The following is a 7,286-nucleotide window of genomic DNA, read 5'->3' on the forward strand; positions in this document are numbered from 1 at the left end:
AGGTGAACCTAGTGAGGGTGTTAGAACTAGGCATGGACTTAACAAAGAGGTTAATCATTCTGTCTTTATTTCTATGATTGAACCCACAAATATTAATCAAATACTTTTAGATGAATTTTGGATTTTGGCCATGCAAGAGGAGTTAAATTAATTTGTAAGAAATGATGTTTGGGAATTGATTGAAATGCCAAAATATCAAAGTATAGTTGGAACTAAATGGGTGTTTGAAAATAAAATGAATGATTTAAGATATGTGATTAGAAATAAGACTAGATTGGTGGCTAAGGAGTATAAATAAATTGAAGGTATTGATTTTGAATAGACTTTTGCCCCTGTAGCTAGACTTGAAGCAATTAGGGTTTTGTTAACATTTACCTATTTTAGATGTTTTAAACTGTTTCAAACGGATGTTAAGAGTATCTTTTTGAATGGAGTGATATAAGAGGAGTTTATATTGAGCAGCCTCCAGGCTTTAAAAATTCTAAATTTCTAATCATGTATATAAATTAAAAAAAATATTATATGGATTGAAATATGCACCTAGGGCTATATGTATGAGAGATTAAGCACTTTCCTATTAGAGATATCTTTATAAATGAAAGTGTGGACACCACACTCTTTTTGAAGAAATTAAGAAGTAACATACTCATTGTTTAGATATATATTGATGTTATCTTTTTTGAATTTATAAATAAAAATTTTTGTGATGATTTTCTAAAATTATGAGTAGTAAATTTGAGATGAGTTTGAAGGGAGAAAAATAATTTTCTTAGTTTTAGTATTAAGCAAAATGAGAAGCAAACTTTTATTAGTCAGTTAAAATATATTAATGACAATCTCAAAAAGTATGAAATGGATAATGCTAAACTAGTAACTACACCAATGAGTTTCTTAGTTCAGTTGGATAATAACCCAAAGGAAAAATTTATTGATAAAAAAAAATTAGAGGTATAATTAGATCATTATTTTATTTGACTACTAGTAGACCTGATATAATGTTTACTATTTTTTTTGTATGCTAAATTTCAATCTAATCCAAAATAATCACATTTGACAGTAATGAAAAGAATTTTAAGAAATCTTTTGGGAACTCGAAACTTAGAAATTTTGTATCATAAGTACAGTTGTTGACCTCGATTTTCACTAATTGTCCCTCGACCATACTTGATCGAGCCACGATGAGTCGAATGCGAGTTGAATCGACATCAATTAGAATTTATTTTTGAATTGACTCGAATCGAATCGAATTTGACTCAATTGCACTCGTTCAATTTAGATAAAAATATGGCGACCCCGTCGGGCCGATTTATTCTCAATTGATATTATTTTTGAGTTTAATATCATTAAAATAATTTAATTGAGCCACATTAAACCCGAAATCATCTTGATTTGAGTCAAACCAAATTTGATTTGAACTCATAACTGATCTAAGGTTATCCAAATTAATTCCAATTAAACTCCAAGAAGCTTTCTAATATATTTGAATTTAATTCCTAAATCAAGTAATTATATCGACGGTTGTGAGCGAGTGTGGTCTTCTTTTCAGCCAGAATCTCACCATTCAGGAGATTTTTGCGACTCGAACAGGTATTAAGCAACGAGCGAAGCTGTTTACGATGATTTCAAAAGCCATGTATAATGGAAAGAAAGGGTGGGCTTCCTTTTTGGGGATCTACTGACACTTATCCCAGATGAAGGCTCTCGGCAATTGGGATATCGGCATTTTTTTATGGCACTAGTACCCCCTCTCTCCATCTCTTCCCTATTCGCACAAGCAAGAGAAAAAGGCCGAAGCCCCTCCATTTCTCCGCTCCATCTCTATTGCTCGCGAACTCCATGATTATACCGAAGCCCAGCCTCCGCTTCTCCTCTGTTCGAACCGAGCCAGGACCGAAGTCTCGTCACTTCTATTGCGTGGAAGCTGATGACTCCCTTTTTCCCTTGGCAATGTAATCTCTTCTCCCTATATTTCTTCTTCTCTCATCCCTTCTTCTTCTTCTTTTTCTTCTTATTCTTTATTTCCTTCTTCTTCTTCTTTCTTTCTTTTTGTTCTCTTCTCTATTTCTTTTATTTATTTTTGTATGAGTCATTTTGTCACTCTTGTAACTTGTTCTCTTAATGATTTTTCCAAAGTTCATGTGTGAATAAATTATTTCTATTATCCCTCTCATAAGTGTTGATGATGCCTCTTGATAGTAAGTTAGGGAAATACCTTTGAAAATATGATAAAGGAAGATGAGTACTTGCTTTATCGTTGAATGGTATTTATTGTTGTAGTTTGTGCCTTGTTATCCATAAGTTGAATTTCATTGCAAGAATATGAGATATAGATTTATCGAATGATTTTTCTCCAAATGCTAGTTTTTTGTGTATATGTATAAATGTGAGTATAGTTTGGGAAAGCTAAAGCGTTCATACATGATCACATGCTTCTATTGTTTCATCAAAAAGTTCCTTAAGATAGTCTTACATATAGATTTGCTATCTAAGTGATGCATACAAAGGGGTGCATATAAATAAAGCATGTTTATATTATATTTCATCCTTACCTCTAAAGACTTTGTATACTTGAATCGTGAGAAATGCATGCTTACTCGTATATGCTATGAAACGATTGTTCTAAGTTATATCTATTATTATATGAAAGAGATATGTTCTTATGCCCTTAAAAAAAAAATACATTGCATGTGAAACTAGAAATGCATACCCATGTTGATGTTGAGTTCTAGCAAGTTTGTTCTCTTATTATGGTTTTGTGGCAAATATATATATATATAAAATCATCGTGTTCCTTAACATTTATCTCCATGAGTAATTTCTAGTTATTTCATTCTTTTACAATTGAGCTATGATTTAAATCGTGAATTTGTTTTAGTCTTTTGGAACATGTACACAATACTAGATGCATTTTATTTGTTGACTTCATAAATCATATCCATTGCATTTACTTAGTTATTAATGGTAATTTAGTTGATTGTGCATGAAACCAATCTTGTTTGCTCAACTAGTCATCATTAATAAAAGCCCATCATGTCATTTCATATTTCATCCTAAACATCGCTATTTATAAACTTTCCAGGTTTCATATATTGAAGTTCATTCTCATGTAAGGTAGTGCATGCTTATCATGTGGTTACAACTATTATTAGGTTATACTCTTCATCTGATAAAATCATGTTAAACTTATTCTTTAATAATGTTATTGGGAAAGAATTGAAACTCCTTTCGTGGTTGGTGATCTATTTTCATAGGAATTTTACCTATGTGTTACATCACTACTACGAGCCACAATCAAATCATGTGACCAAATATATAATTCTTTCGTGGTGTCTAAATAACATTTGCATGTCTTATAGCTTCAAGAGAGATGTTTATGAAGCATGTTTAGTATCATTTATATAGCACCTTATTTATATCATTTATGATCGATTGAGAAAATTTGTACATAAAGGTATGTTTAGGATTGTTCATTGCTTATATAAATTGTTTCTATGTTGATAAATTTTCACATGCTTTATGTATAACATGGTTTACCGCCAATCCCCTTTACTTATATTAATGAATTTCACATGCTTTGAATTTATTCTTCTTGCACACTATGTGATAGCAAGTTTTTATATACTCACTATGTAGATGCATGTGTTGTGTTAATAAATTACTATGTGATCCATGGATCATTTGCATGGGAACTTCTAAGTGGGCACGCCTGGGTTAGGTACGCCTTGATAGTCCTGTAGAGACTCTTCATTGTATTGCCGAATGGTTACACATTAGCACACAAATCTGACTGCTTTTACTTTCCCACCCAAATATACTTGCTAGGATGTTTAGTTAGCTGGCCATAAGTTAGTCCACTAACAAACCTTTGGCCTTGTAGGCTAAAGCTTGCCCTCTTATCATGAAACCTAGAGACCTTTATGATCATTTTAGGCCTGTAGTGTAGGCCACCCATGTGTGTCATATGCATCATTTTTTCGCACATGAAGTTGGCACCGCTAGGATGTTTTTCTTTGGGTTTTAAAATGATTAAATAACTCTAAAAATTACTTCTTAATGATTTTTGGGCCTCTAAATGTCTTTCACAAACATGCTAAGAAAAATGTACAAAAATGAAATAAAATATAAGCTCTAGTATGGAAGGTAGCTTCTTTTGATTAGCTTCATGATTGCAACCCTTTAACAATTAGTGTGTTTGGTTACTATTTAAGCTTAGTGTAGAACAGTTGTCATGATTTTGATTTGCTCCAAAAATGACATAAAAGGATCTCAAATAGTCACAAAACTAACTAATAAATTCATAATCAATTTTAGATCATTAATGAACCAATCTTAATGATTATCTTTTGCTAAAATTTGTTAAATAACAAACATAATGCTTAATAACTAGATGATTACCTAGCAACTCGGGCCTACGAAGCTATTAACTTAGTTCCAAGGAGGGTGAAATAAACCTCATAGCCCTGGTTTAACAATGGTAATTGTCGTTTAACTTAAGTAAGCAATAATAAGCTACCAACGAATTAAACCCTTCCACTCAAATCTTAACTAATTTAAAAATATAAGAAGTACATATAAAATCTAAGCATTAAGTATTAAAATTGGCTAATAAAATATAACCAACACATAAGTCTCTAATTGAATTCATAAATTATTACAACTCCTTAAAATTCTTCAATTAATCTATAATCTCTAAAATTCCCTTAACCAATATTCATCTTTAAAATTATTAACCACTCAAGTAGAATCTTAAATATGTAAAATACCTCTTTCACCCACTCCTTATATGATAACCTACATTAATTAAGTTGAAACTAAATTAAGATCATTAAAATCCTTTCAACCAACCTTCTTGTGTTTAACAAAGCATTAAGATACTAATATTTGAACTTTAACTAAAGTCTCCTAATTATAAGTAAACCAAAACAAACCTATTGGTGGAGCAAATGAATTTCAAGATATGCCTTAGCACCTTAACCTATATGGAATTTATATTCACCTTTGTGCTTTAGTTTAAAAAATGTACAATGGTCTATATAAATTGTCCCTCCTTTAGAAAAATTCAATCCATCTTTAGGGACCTAAACCAACTACCTTAACCACCCAAGTGTTATAACTTAGGTTAGGTAGAACCCATATACATCTCTATAGATAGTATGTCATTCCACTCTCATGTCAGCTTTTAAAAATAAATTTACCTTAGACATAAGAAACTTAGGATTTTCTTTTCATGGTGGGTAGTAGGATTATCTTAGTGGTGTCACCTTTAGCCATTCCTCGAGTCCTAGATTATTACCAAGGGAAGTAATAACCAACCCTTGCCACCTTTCAATAATTTCGGCCTTAATTAGGAGCATGATTGAGGATGGGCCATTTGCCCCTTAATTCCTTATAATTTTAGTATAAGTTAGGGCTTAAGATTTTAGGCTCTTTATAATTTAATAACTCAAATTTTAATCCTAAGATCAAGTTTTAATTAATTCATCCTAAATGGTAAGCACTTAAATAGAAGCGTGAGGGTTAATAAATTAAATAATAAGAATTCGACCTTATAAATCAAAACCACTCACCTATTTTAGGGTAGTTAGATACACATTTTTTCACACACTTAGATGCTGGATAGGACACCGTTTATAGGCATTCTAAGGTAGGTTGTAGCTAAGATAATTTTTAACACTTTTTTTCTTTTATATTTTGCATATGTGATGATATGATGATTGTTTTTGGTTTGGATTGTTTTTTTTATTACTTTCTTTTCTTTTTTTTATTGGTGAGTGGGCACTTGCCCTTAAGTGGTTAGATTTTTTTTAAGAAATATCTTCTGCAGGTGGTCATGTTCCTAAAGGCCAACATAATAATCTTGTTATCATAAATATGCTCTTTAATATATACCGCGAGGAATGCTAAAAAGCCCTTGGAAATATGACCCTGAGGACTAGATTCTGGATGATGTGTGATTTTTGTTATAATTATGCTAATACGTATTTTTTGTAGGGGATCAATGTAATTTTCTTTCATATAAAATGTAATTTGATCTAAAGTGTTGTGAAAGCATTTAAATGAGGTATTTTTAATGTGTTAGGGATCCAAAGAAAAAAGAAAATCCTTTATAAGGAATTTCTTCTCATTTCGATATCCTATTGGATGATGCAACACAAGAAGCTTGAAGGTAAAGAAGATGAAGATAAACAAAATACCTCATTTTTAAGACTTTTATCATTTCATAGGGATAGAATCCGGGTTGTTGTCGGTGGAGCTCGGCCACCTCTACTTTTCAGTACTTCTTGGGCTATATAATAAGTGGCACTTGCCACGGACTTTTGGATACTCTGATTAATATTATTGATGTGATGATGTGTTTACTGTACTTGCATATTAAAACTGCATGCTTTTTTTAAAGTTTCTTAAATTATTTTGTTTGGGTGTGGCTCAGTCGGACTCAACGTTAGGCTCTTTAGGATGTTAAATTTTCTACAAATTTAAAATTTATTTAAGTAAGATAAAAAGTGAATATAGGATTAAAATCAATCAATTTTTCTAAAAAAATTATTAATGCATGACTCCTTTAAAGTGTTACTTTTAAAAATTACAATAAGTAAGCCTTGCTCACTTCGCAGTGACTATTGGCCAATCATAATTGGCCCTAACCTCACATGCATAGCCTTGAGTCAACATATAGATTTTTCTTTTGCAACATAGAGGGATAGTTTAGTTTGTATTGCATAGTACCATTCATGGTCGGTTTTGATACATATTTCTTTTTCTGTGCCTCCCACCACTCTTGCATTTACATAAGAGTGAACAACATGGATTTGATATGCTAGGTGGAGTTTAGCTGGTACCCCTTTCTGAGCAGAGTGGTAAATCTAGGTCGGGGCTGCTTAGATCCCTTGTGGGATTTAAGCTGTAAGTCCCCTTGCGACAGATTGCATTACTTAGGTTATATATGTTAGTATTATGTGTACAATACCATAGCTTTTATAGATTTAGGATTTAAGGCTAGAAGTATAAGTGTACCGCTATATGCCTTATAGGTGGGTGAGTTCTCTATTCTTTAGAGCCTATGAATCCCATCCATCCGCGTCACACAGATGACGCCACCTCCATCTTTCTCTTACGCATGCTTGAGGTTCTATGTCTTTTTCTTCAGTTTTCTCTTATTTAGACCGATCAGATGTTGATATTGAGCCGCGTATGATAATTAAACTAAATTGAATATATCTTCCCCTTTGATTAGGAGAGCCTACAAATTCCCCTATGCACTAAACCTATTTTGAGAAAATAATATA

At 32.0% G+C, this 7,286-nt stretch overlaps 1 long non-coding RNA gene across 1 annotated transcript; it reads left to right on the top strand.

Moving 5' to 3' along the window:
• Window positions 1–1,639: 1,639 nt before the first annotated feature.
• LOC114580393 lies at window positions 1,640–6,361 on the top strand. Its single transcript, XR_003701774.1, has 2 exons — window positions 1,640–1,949; window positions 6,080–6,361. It is a non-coding gene; the product is annotated as an uncharacterized LOC114580393 (long non-coding RNA).
• The last annotated feature ends 925 nt before the right edge of the window (window positions 6,362–7,286 follow it).

This window comes from Dendrobium catenatum, unplaced genomic scaffold (assembly GCF_001605985.2).
Source record: "Dendrobium catenatum unplaced genomic scaffold, ASM160598v2 fragScaff_scaffold_998, whole genome shotgun sequence".
Classification (NCBI taxonomy): domain Eukaryota; kingdom Viridiplantae; phylum Streptophyta; class Magnoliopsida; order Asparagales; family Orchidaceae; genus Dendrobium; species Dendrobium catenatum.